Genomic DNA, 13,850 nt, shown 5'->3' on the forward strand with positions numbered 1-13,850 from the left:
GGCAACAAACAAGGAAAACGGATATAGCGTGACTAATTATCTTGCTCTCGGTGAATCTTTGTTTCTCCTGTTTGGTTTCGTTTTCCTTTGTCATGTGACTCAGCAGCTGCGAGCATGCGCAGTAGAGTAAAAACAAGGAAGCCAAACCAATGACCTATATTATGGGATTGATTATCACATGATAACTAACTCGGATATATAGTTATATAATCCAGAATATGGATTAGTAAATAATAAAAGTCTCAATCATGCTACAACCAGGTCGCATGATTTTCATAACCAGGATTTTCATTCCCCATCAAACTGCCTCATCTATCAGGTCAAAAAACAACTTTGCATGCATGTTGTATGTGAAGGATTTGCTGATTGCACACTTGACCAGCAGATTGTTTTTTTTTTATTTGTTTTTATTTTAAGGATTTCACTTGGTCATTAAATCACAAGGCCCTGTTACTCAAGCATATTCTCTAATTACATTCTTGTTCATTTAAATCAAGACACTGGTTTGATTATGGGCTTGAGGCCTTTCTGTGTGAAGCTGAAATATGTTTAATGGGAGTTGCTCCATCGTTTCCTCCGTGAATTGGGCCTTTGATGGATGAACTAAATCCACAAAATTTGACCAAATGGAAGCTTGTATTCCAAGAATCACGTTAAGTACAATTAGGGGGGAAATTACCAATATGAAAACCTAACATGACATCTTGATGTGAATACTGTATTTAAATTTAAGTTAAACAAGGGCTGCTTTTTATAAAGGCATTCCATTGATGCACGTACATGTGACTATGGAGAAAACTCTAAAATCGGGGTGTTGCTTTTAAAAGACAGTTTGATTACAAAGTCATTTTTGTCATTTGATTTTCTGCCAAAGTCGAAGCATCAACGGAGTCTCTGACGTTTTGTGTGATGAGCTAAAAAAGACCAAACGGAGCCCGCAGTGAATGAAACCGCAGCAAATTACTCCAGATAAGAAGAACCTCACAGATCAACCAGGGGTAATTTAAGGTCAGTTATGCAAATCCTACTCATCCACAAGCTACTTTTTTTTCCCTTTTACATTTGCTTGTGTCAAAGATACTCACATGTATTCTTAAGAATTTCAGTCAGTTGTTCACTTATGACTGCTACTTTGGCTGCTGTGTGTATTAGATGGATTTCAAACAATCCTTGAGGGGGAATTTTATCTTCACTCGTCTCCAGAGAGAGCTAATGTTGTCATCTCACCTGTTGGCATGTTTGCATGTGGGTGTTTGTGTACCTTGATAAGTCTGTAGTTAAAGGGGTTAAAGAGCTTATTTTAGCTAGCGGGCACTTAAGGGAAATGCCGGGGGCTTTGATCACCATGGTAACCATGACATAGTCTGACTCATCTCCTTGACAGACCATAATAAGCACTTATCTGAAGAATGGACTGAAGAGGTATTAGTCATGCTGTCTCATTAGTGCCATTACACTCCGTTTGTGTGCAAGTATGTGTGCGTGTGCGTGTGTGTGTGTGTGTGTGTGTGTGTGTGTGTGTGTGTGTGTGTGTGTGTGTGTGTGTGTCTGTGTGTGTGTGTGTGTGTGTGTGTTCCTGTGTTTATGCAATGGAGTGAATGTGTGTGTGCATGTGCGATAATGCAAATAGGGGAACGGGGAGCAAAGAGATGGAAGGACGAGGTTACAAATGCCAACAGCCTGAACCCACTGAGCTCCCTCTAAGAGTGACTCATTGAAAAACGTGTTTCAATCTTGATATTTTTCTCGCTTCCGCTGGCAGGAAATTAAAACTCCAATGACTTTGACTTTGGCTGTATTAACACCCGCAGGTCTGTTCCTTGCTTGCTGGGTTCCCTCTCGTCTGCAGACGGTCTGATATTACCCCCGACTTGAAGTCTGTTCAATTCGTCGCTTTATTTAAGATACAGTTTAAAATTCTCACCTTCACTTACAAAGTATTACAAAGACTTGTTTATATTGCTGAACTTATCCATCTATATTCTGCTTACACTCTCAGGTCCATTACCTGAAACTTCCTATCAGTCCCACGTTATTGTTTTCAGGTCTGTGGCATCTCCAAATGATTTGGTGAATTAATTCAAAAGGCATTTAAAGACTCAGGAGTTCGAGAAGAAAGACATGTTTAGACACCAGATTTTAAAATGTTCTCCTTCTCTTCTTACATTGATATGTCACTGTGTCAAGAACATTTTGTGTGTCTTTCTCTGTACCTGCACCTTCGTACTGCATCTCTCACTGAAAGTTCATTATCTGTGTGACGTCAGCAGCGTGTTGATTAACTTTCTGTCTGATGTTTACTTTGTTGTTTTCTGTCCTATCCATTTCTATCTTCCAGTAACCTCAATGGCTGCAAGCAGAAAGCGACCATCATATAGAAGTTTTATTCCACTTAACTGTCACCAATTGTTGCTCATATGAAGTGTTGAGCAACTGTGCAACTGGTGCAATTAAAATGTTATTATATTTTTAGAAAATCAATACACCCTCCATCCCTTACATTTATATATCTCCCAATATTCAGTTTGTACCAACTTTACTGTAATATATATATATATATATATATTCTACTAAGGTATAATGCTGTGCGTATAAAAATGATTTGTGTATCTGGCTTGTCTTCATGAAAATGGATTATTGGGCGTGCCAAATACCAGGAGTTTATCCGATTAGATGAATGTGCGCCACACGATATAATGTAATGACTTACCTGGTTAAATAAAGGTCAAATAATATAGATTAAAATAAAATGTGATTTACAACCTCTGAAAACAATTGAGTACCGGTATGTTATTTTTACATCTGTTTGACCACTTGCTGCTTTGCCCTGGTGGCTGGTCTCTGCTGGCCATGACTTTTGCTTGCAGGTTTTATTAAAAGCAGTTTTTTTGTGTTGTAACGTGACCTTTGATTTTGTGGACGATCATCTCCCATAATGCCCACCAAATTCAGATCTATTTGCTGTAACAATAATGTAATAATTTAAATTAGTATGTATGTATGTGCTTTTTGAAGCATTTTGCTAATCTCACCACCGTCTTAATTCTCCTTGGTTGACACTTTAGTGTGACTTGAACATGTAGCCAGATTTAACTGTGTCGTGACATTTAACGATTCCCCTCTTGTAATGATATTTCTGCTTTCAGGGCTTTGTTCCACTCTTTGATTCAGTCAGTAAATGAAGAAGCTGTAAGAAGAATTTTATTCATCAAGTCGGTGGTGTGGGTGGAGCCTCTCCACTGCAGAGTGCTGGAGGCCACCTGCAGGCTCGAAAAGGAAATGTTACATTCTTCACATTTAAATTAAATTCTCTAGAGTAGCCTGATGGCACGCACACACACACACACACACACACACACACACACACACACACACACACACACACACACACACACACACACACACACACACAAACACACACACACACACACACACACACACACACACACACACACACACACACACACACACACACACACACATATGCATTGTTTACCACATGCTGTCTTGACACACCACTTGCCCACACAGACTTTATTTATAGATGATGTACCCATAACACATAAATAACATTATAATAGTTCTGTACATACAACGATTTGTTCCAGAATGTCATTTGATGATTGCTTACTGTACTCGATGATTTCATTCCTGTGTTTTCTCTTCACTTTGCCAGTCCTCCGTTCACTACAAGCATGTTAATTCCCTTGATAATCATTTAATGGGACATTGCCAATACCAAAGTCAAGAGGTAAAAATTAAGGGTTTAGGGGCATTTAGAAGCTCAGATTGGTACTCTGACTTCACATACAGCTAGTAATTTAAGGGGGAGATGCCACTTCCCCGTATTAACCTGCCATCTCAGTTGAATGTTATTCTGGTCAGGCTGACTCATTCATCTTTTGAGTTTCATTTAGGTTTGATTGTCTTGCACCCACTGAAGCATTCAAATATCAATAGCCTCAATTTGCTGTGCACTGACGAATCACATACTATTAACAAGTAATCCCATTAGGACATCACTATATCATTTACATATATATCAAACATTTTATGGTAGATTTAAACCCAATATCAGAATTGATGTTTCAAGGTTCATTTGCGCCTCTTTGTATTTTACCCACACGCGTCCTGTGCGTGTGAGGTTTTTGATTTTGATTTTTTTCATGGCACCAGTTTCCTCCCACAGTCCACAAACGTGCGTATAAGGCTAACTGGTGACAGTAAATTGCCTGTAGGTGAGGATGTGAATATGTGTGACAGGGATTAAATCTATTTCCCTCTCACAGTGATTAAAGCTGCTTAACCAACACACTGGGAGAACACATTGAATGATAATTGTATTTGAAAAGCCAAATAAGGCCTGTGAACTCTCAATGCATCGAGAGTCACTTAAAGCTGAGCTTAAACATGGATGCTAATGCACACATTGTCTTGTGGTAGTTCGTGTTGATTGATGACTTCACAATGAATTTCACAAGCAAGATTGTCTCACGACCAGAAAACTTATTGTATGTTTTCCTGAAAGGCATTCATAAATAAAATGCATTATTTACATTTTCTTTTGTTATAACAACAATTCAGCGACTGCAACCAAATTTACTGTAACTTATTTTCAATTATTTATTAGGATCTGTTTGTTCCTTACACATAATTAGTCCATTCTGGAAAAATATTCGAAGAACCGGTCTAAACATGCATAAACATGTACTGCAGTCGTCTTTGAGTAGCGAATCCATATGTTATCTGAAGACAAATAATTGTGAGTGTCGCTAAAGGACACTATATTGACTATATTGAAATATCGACACTCTCATGATACTTGAATAAACCCATCAACAACTGAGCTGAGAACATGAATGCGTTTGCGAACGTATTACATGTTTAATCTCTCCATTGTGAAAACAAGCAACCTTCAATCAGTTTCTCTCGTTTCATTTTCCAATTTTTATCTGCACACTTGTTGTTTGCCTATTGCCTTTTCAGCCTTTCCATTTACTCAGATTGTGGGCAATTTTGGACAATTTGGAGATAACATTTTGGACAGAGCAATCTTTGTTATTGAGGAGGGAATTGAGGAAGAGAGAAAAGAAGTGTGAAGCGACAGAGGGGAATGAAAGAGGGTGAATTGATGAGATCAGGAGATGATAGGGGGAAATGAAAGATGGCAGGGTAATTCCATTGTCCTGACCTGTATGCCTGTAGATAAATGAACACAATACCTTTTGAAGCCGGTGATTTATAAACGTGCAGTGTCACTCTGTCAGGCTGACTGCCATGTGACACGGAAGGAGAGGGGAAGGGGAAAGCAACTATCACAGCAACTGTCAAGGTGCGGTCTGGCAGTTTGCACTGATTGGGTTAAACATGTCGGCCAGAGACTCTCAGACTGTTCAGCTCATTGATTGTGGGCGATATAACTGAGGCTGAGTACAAATACTGAATGCAATACGACCAGCAGATACTGAAAATATGGGGGGGGAAGCCTGTTTTAGAAAGGTGTAAAGGAAATCTTTCTGTAAAGCCGAATCATAATGATGACTTCATTGGCATGAATTGTTTTCTAACATTTATTCAATGACTACAGTTGATTGTGTCCTTTTTAAATGAAATTATACTTCGGATCTGCTCAATGTCCATAGTAGGGATACGGACAGCACAGAAACCCAGACATGGACCCAGTGCACAGTCACTGAACACTTTCAGGGTGAAGCAACTAGAGTTATGGTAAGCGTACGTCTGGACCACGAGAACTGGGTGACTGCTTTACTTTGAGTCTCTGCTCGAGGTCGTGGTTTGAACACAAAGACTTTGGCCTGAAGATGTTGAGGTTGTATCATATTTTGTTTTTAAAGGGGTGATCAGATATGATGCATCAGAGTCAGATCTTTTTGATCACTCCATCTTACCGATATTGAAGGTTGGGCTCATTCTTTCTTAACTGACTACATGGATTTTTGTTTGGTTGCAGTTCCATGTTGCTGTGTTTGATACATTTACCACACTAATACACATCTACACACAGACAACAGTTAACCCCAGCATGCATGCTTTCTTTTATTGCCTTATTCTATCTTTGGTCATGTGTGTGATATTGTTTGATTGGTCTGAACTTAAATCCAAGTCAATACAAAGCATTAGTGACCACTTTTAATCAGTCCTCAACAGCTACTCGTCACCATAAATGTGTGGCCCAACTGTACTTTGTTTTTGATTTATCTCAATATCAATATACAGTAGAGATAGATAGATAGATAGATAGATAGATAGATAGATAGATAGATAGATAGATAGATAGATAGATAGATAGATAGATAGATAGATAGATAGGTAGATAGATAGATAGATAGATAGATAGATAGATAGATAGATAGATAGATAGATAGATAGATAGATAGATAGATAGATAGATAGATAGATGTACACACACCTGACAAAGGAAAAGAATAGAAGACAGGGAACTAAGTCATTTTTTTTATTAACAATATCAATAATAACTCAAGAGTACTTTGAAGTACACTTACACAATGATTATCAATGGCAAAAGAGAATTCCCTTTTTATTTTTAGCTCACACAAATTTCATGATACCACTGTAAGGAGGTCACACTGTCTGTAGGGTCTCAGAATATAATAATAATAATAATAATAATAATAATAATAATAATAATAATAATAATAATAATAATAATAATAATAATAATAATGATAATAATGATAATAATGATAATGCATGCCACAATCAGCAAAGCCTCTGTGACTTTACTGTCGTAGGTCAGCTACTCTTTCTTAGTGCCCAGCAGGTGCGCATTTAACTGCAGTGAGTCAAGCATTAATGATTTAAAAAAAAAATAAATAAAAAGCCAACCATTAAGCACTGCGGCAGCACAGTGTTTCACAGAAGGGTCTGCTCCCTTACCCGGAGCAAATACAAAATCACAGAGCTGCGTCCCTACATGTTGGAGGTACACTACAGCAGGCTCTCGCTTTTAGCGTTCACTGTTGTTCATTCTTCACAGGCTTCTGGAGGCTCGTGATCCTTCTGCAATCAGCAGTGCATCTGTGCCTCCTGCCTTTTGTCTTGTTGCTGTTCATCAGCTCTCCTCATTGAGAACACTGAGTACAGACATGATTAAAGAATTGCAATGAGAGGAAGTGTCGAATATGGTGTTGTCTATCTCACTGGACTGTGACAACACGTGACTATTCAGTGATACAAATATGAGAAAATAGGCAAATTAGTATCCATATTCACCTGTAATCACAATGGGTGGTTTACTGTGTAAATGTCAGAATGGTGCAAAAATCCCCAGTGTAATTTGGTCCTAACCGCCTAGAGTTCAAATGAATGTCACACAGCATTCACTCTTGGTTTGCATGACAGTCGCCACATGAAATTGCAAATTTTCTGTGCTTCTCTAGTCATGGGCACGTGAATGTCGTGCAACAGTTAGATGAGACAATTGGAAATTGTTGAGAATATAAATATGGGGTCTCTCCCCACTTCAGCAATCATTTTGTGATCATCCATTGAGGAACATGGAGCTGATGAAAGAAGCTGCTGGATGAGAAGACTAACCTGAAGCCCAGATGGACAGGTTCATTTTTCATACTTTCTAATTAGAAAGTACAAACCAAATTGAGGCAAGCAGCTGATCTAAAATGAATATGAGATTTGTGCATTGTTTAAAGATTTACATGAAATGTTTCAGTGATCCTCATGATGGGTACCCTTGTGAAGGACTCCAGATATTTTGGTATCTTTTGAGCGGATTTAATTTGCTCAGTGGTAAATAACATTATCCACTCCGAAAACACTGATCAGCTTTAGTGTGAGCACATTACTTTGTAAGCGTTGCCACAATCAATGCAAATTTGGTGGTTTAGAAGTGCAATTGTATTAAAGGAAATTAAATAGTTAGTACCTTAATAAGTAAATGTGCTTGAAACTGCTTAAAGACAACAGAGGATGCTTTTTTGACCCTTTTCCTGTAGTTCTTCTACGTCTCCCTCCTCCTTTCTTGTTAAATAAAGCCATATTGAAATACAGAAACATCTTCTGACACATCCCCTCTATTTACTCTTCCCACTAAAAGATCTTCACAGAGAAGGGACTTCATGAAAACACCCCACGGTCAGTTAGGAAGAGAAGTTAAAGGGTCATTAATTGGGAGAGGAGAGGGACTCGTTTTTTTTGGCCAAATCTGAAGCAGGTCTATTGGGAACCTTCAAAAAGCCTGTGAACAAGGTTCTAACATGAGCAACACATAGTTTGGAATGCAGCATCACAAAACTATCGAGTTTGTTCCATTCAAGACTGGACTAACACTCATTTGTGCGCACGTTGGGAAATAAAATGTAGAGTAATAAAATAAAATCTGGAGGCGATACGAAAAACCTCCTCAACCCACCAACCCCCCTCCTGGAAAATCCCTTTAAAAGAACAATATTTTCCAAACTGCGAGAGCCATGTATTATATATTATATTTGACACTTTTACAAAGCTGAGTGAAAATATTAATAATAATCAAATATTCAAATATAAAACCATCTTCTATAACACCAATATATAGCATCAAATTACATTCTACATTTCTGAACATCAGGACAAAAAACTAATCAAACAAAAAAAAAAAGGAATATCCATCAAAAATAATTCACAATCAAATGTCCTCAATAGATAAACACCAGCATGTTTCTTTCAGAAAGTGGTACATTTTAGCCATCTTTTGGCACTGGTATACATTTTTTTTTTTGAGATACATGGCTTTCAAGCCCCTTTATATGCAGCCACAGTTAGTCACATTTTGTCTGGTGTTTATCCCCCCTTGCTAAAAAAAAAGAGAATTTGGCACCGAGTGGATGAGCTTATGTTAATAATGCAGTGATAAAACACCAGAAACACCACAAAAAAAAAAAAACCCAACCAGCATACATTTATAATAATTTTTCAATTGGGTAATAGTAGTCGTCTGCCTTGAGTGAATAAATATTTCTGAATGAACAGACAAGAAATGCAATGAAGTTCCACAGACTCAGTACAAAAAGGAATTCAGCTCACTCCATTTCTGCATAATTATGTTTATGGTAACCAATCATCTTTTCCTCTTTATCAAAACGAAGCCCAAAGTCGCCGCTCCAGCGAGCACAGGACTGAATTAAGGAACTGATAAATCTGGGTTGTGAAGAGATTGGAGCACAACACAAGGCCCTCATTTATATGCAGATGAGCCGCCTTTGTCAAGAAAAAGTCAAACTTGTTGTTCTGCTCAGAAAATCCACCTCAGTCTTCCTGATTACAAAAAAAAAAGAAACGCAAAAACGTGTATTTCTCCTAATAAGCTTGTACAATGTCACTACAACTGAAGTCAGCAATGAAATGAGTCTTGATTATCTCAAGTGAGCATTAAGAATGTAAACATCACTTCTATAGGCAACATTCATCTCTTATTGATATCGCTAACACTGAAACTTCTCAAACACTGTACTAAAATAGAATCTGGTTGGCATTTTAAAGAAGGGATATTAATGGGGATTTTGCTTGTGTCGACAGCAGTAATCCCAGAAAGGATTACAAAAAATACACAGCAAATGCAGAAAATATGGAGCACATCCTCTGTCATGTGGTGTAAATATGATGTTTCAGTTTGGTTTGATTCTCCAATAAACAAAAAAAAAGTTTGTGAGAAGTTCATGTAACTAATAACTCGCAAACCACCAAAACACATAACTTGAAAATGTGTACCTTGTACGTTCAATCAATAGTGCCCTAAAGAAAAAAAAAAAAAAAGCAACACAGACCAGCTTAATAAGTTATTTGACTTTTTTATAAATCCTGAAGCTTCATAAATAAATAGACAAATTCCTCTTATTTCTTATCTATATAATACACACACTATCTTCGTAATTATGCAACTCTTCCTCCTCCCTCTCCTCTGCTCTTATACAACACACTGACTACTTGAACCCTTTTTAATTCTATGGGAAACAATTACATATTAAAATGCACATGCTCTTTGCTCATGTATAAAAAGCAGCGCTCAAACAATCTGCCGATTTTTCAAACAAACTTACAAAAATACTATCAACGGTTTATGAGACATCACTCCCCTCTTTCCAAGGCTGTCGATAACATGACACTTATGCTGTTTTCCCATTCCCTCAGAATTCTTGTCTTCATTGAAAAAAAGCAAAGTGCTGTGTTCCAGTGTAATCACAACAAGTCAGAAAAACTCTCATTCAGGTCTCCAAACCTTAAAATCAACGCCAGCGATATCGCTGATCTCCACCCTGATACCAAATAAAACCATGGCTGTATGATCGGTACTGATGCAGCTCCGGCGCTTCAAACACATTTTGTGCTTTGCTCTTTTTATTTGGTTCAAAAACATGACACTGCATTTTATTTATGGAAACAGCATCACTTCATATGCACAGGCAACACTGGAGCTGAGCTGTATATTTCAGGGCTGCAACTGTCAGAAATGTCTTGCATTACTTTTGCTTTGTAACTGCTCTAAATCCTAAAGTCTGAGGCAACTGGAAAGCAGCATAACTGCAGCCAAAGTGAATTCCCCTAACAACTCGTCATTAAAGACACTGAGCCATTATCAAGTAATGTTTTCTGCAGCACAGTTTGTCCCAAAAATGCAAAAAAACAAAAAAACAAAAAAAAAAAACTTTAAACCGAGTTCCCTGATTTAGGAATACTTGATGCAGCCACAAAAAGAAAATGCCTTTCTCAAAACTTGAATGTTGTCCACAAACTGCTCCTGTTTATATTTCACAGCTTCACAGTGCATCGTAACGAACTGGCTTCAGACATGAGCAGACATTTTGTTTCTGTTGGCTACTTTGTAAGGAAACTAAAGCAAAGGACCAAATTAACATGAATGTGAGGGAATGTATCACTAGTGGAGGGTGTTGTTGATCCGAGCCTCAAAGTAAACAAGACTTTTTGACACTGACTCCGCACTCGACGCCTCCTATTTGTTGAGCAACTTGTGACTTACAAATTAAGAAACAATTCATGATATCGACCAAGTTAGACTCACCAAGGTGCTCGTCATTACACAGTTATAATAATCACACAAGCATCTGCGACTGCTCCAACAGTGTAAACAATTGTGTGTTTACGTGTTGTTTACACAGTTATTGTACATCAAATGAAAGCAAAGCAGTGGGAGGGACTGCTTCAAACTTCAGCACGACATAGACACTTTCTATAGATCTATTATTTCAGGAGTCCCTGTTTTTATGTTTTGTTTTATTTTAAATATAACTCACACTATGGCAGTGGTTCTCAAAGTATGAAGCAAACCTCCAGTGGGGGCGCAAGAGAGGTCCAAGGGAAAGTCTTTTCCCTCTTGTGACTGATTTCCTTCTCATTTCTGAAAATACATCATGAAAACAATAAACAAGTGGAAAAGTGTAAGAATTGTTTTGAAACAATACTAATTAATGATCATTAACTGAATTCAGAAACAAACAAAGCGCAAAGCAATAACTTAATATTGCACAGATTACATCCAAACTTCGAACTAGTGAGTTCTTGATATTGCCAATTGATTCCAGCTTCTGCTTCCAAGAGTGTCTTATAGTGTGGAAAACAATAAGGATGGTGCTCAACAAAAAGTTGCTAAAGCATGAGCAGCGGGAGATTTGAGGAGGACACGATTAACGCCGTCACCCCACACTTTGAAAAGCCCTGCTTTACAGATCTTAATCACGTTGATGAAGACCACATCACTCACTTGTAAATCACAAATAGAAACTTGTTTAAAATGCAGCTCCCACAAGGGAAATATGTGAGACATCACCAGGATTATCTCTTTCGAAATCAGGATTTAGGGATTGAGAAGAGTAGCGCCCACCCCCCTTTAACAACTGATGGTAAGGCTTCATATTTCCATTCAAAAGGTATAAAATAAATGACCTTCGGTCTCTTTTTTTGACTCTCGATCAGCAGATAAGCGTGTCTGGATTAAAAATGTTTTTGAGCACAGGGATTACCAATCCAATTCTTTAGAGTGCATTTATGAAGCAAACTCACAACAGTATTTTTGGATGAACTTCATCAGGAGATCATCTTCCTGTCAAGTATAAGATTTTTCTCATAATCACCATTACACTGAGGAATTGAGATCCTAGTACATTAAAATGAGCATTGACTTTTCTGATTTGTCAGTTTTTGTTGTTATTGTTTTTCTGTCGAATGACTACGGTACTCTAGTCGCAGGACCTTTTTCAGCCTATTCTTATAAATCAAATATTCCCGTTCATATTTCATCAGAGTGTTATGAAACTCATCTTAAAAAAAGCCTCTGAGCAAAACAGATGAATAATGTTAAAACAAGAGGTCTTGGGATCTTATGTCAAAATGCTACTTGACAATATTATGTTCACCTCTTTAAAGACAAATGACTTCACCTTCACATTCTTGTTACTGGATGGACTGGATATTAACTTTCAATGTCTGACATTTATTGATTATTGCTGTGCTCTGAAGGTGGGGGGGGGGGGGGGGGGGGGCGCTCCTCTTTGATTAGACAGCCATAGTGCAGAGGTCGTTCAGGCCATCATAACTCCTATCGGGGCAAAAAGCTCCTTTCTATGCTTTTAGGTAGGTTTCTTTTTTTAAATAGTCCAATAAAGTAAATTGTATGGTAAATTGCAAATTACAGTTATAGTTAGAGGTCAAATCCAGGAATATTAATCATAAAGACCCACTAAACTAAAAATCTATATTTTCACAGTTGTTACTTCTGGATGAATGCCAAATAGTATATTTGTGGAGTTTTGAGGATTCGATGACTTCCCTTGTACCTAATCAGATGACTCCGGGCAGCTTCCTGACTCCAGTATTCCCTTTTGGGTGTATTTTCACACATTCAGTGGAAGTGACTCCTGAATTGATCAAAAATGAATATACAAATATCCCTTAACTATAATCTCATTGAGCCGTTCGCCTTCCCCTCACCATTTCTTTTTTTAGCACTATTTCCCGACAAGTATGGTCCAGTCTTACAACCTGTATCTTCAGACTCGATGTGAGATTTAATGCATGAGGATGTCACACAACTGAACTCTTAAATGAAGTAGGATACAGAAGCGACAGATGCAATCAGTGATCCTGTCCTTTTCTGCAAAGGCAGCACAAGAGTGCCTCACCCGGGGAGGGTTGATAATATGCAGCTGAAGTACTGAAGCAAGCTCCTCGTTACTCTCGCACCACGTTCTAAACACCGCCAGTGACAGCAGCACATAAAGCCGCTCCCCCTCTGTAACATCTCAACAATAGCACAGGCCGGTCTCTAACAACAGGTCAGGGTGTAGATTATTAAAATTAGATGAGTCGCGGCAGCAGTAATGATGCGCTGACAGCATTTTGAGGGACCTGTAACCAATTATGTTAATAATTATGACCAACTGTTGTGCCGTGTCGTGCTTTTATCTGTGCAAATTGGTTTTATTCTTATCACAAGCAAAAGTCTATGAGCAATTATCTCAGATGATGCTTGTGAGTATCCACTTTGTGGCGTTCCTCATTAATTTCCCTGTGCACCACAAAAAAAAGAGAAGCAAAATAAGTAAATAAAAATGATGGCACCGACAATATTTTTTGTTCGCTATCAGAAACTCTAGCTATGCAGGAATAAATAGCAGGACATTGTAACTAAAGTATAACTACTCAGACAATGTTGCAAAAATAAGGATTCATACTATCTGTTGATAGAAACCACTCAGTATTTCCCTTTCATTCAATACAAATTTAGACAAAATTGAAATGAAATGCACCCTTAATTATTAAAAAAAGACTGAAAAACAGTGACAATAAAAATGATTTAACAA

Source organism: Blennius ocellaris, assembly GCF_963422515.1.
Source record: "Blennius ocellaris genome assembly, chromosome: 2".
Classification (NCBI taxonomy): Eukaryota; Metazoa; Chordata; class Actinopteri; order Blenniiformes; family Blenniidae; genus Blennius; species Blennius ocellaris.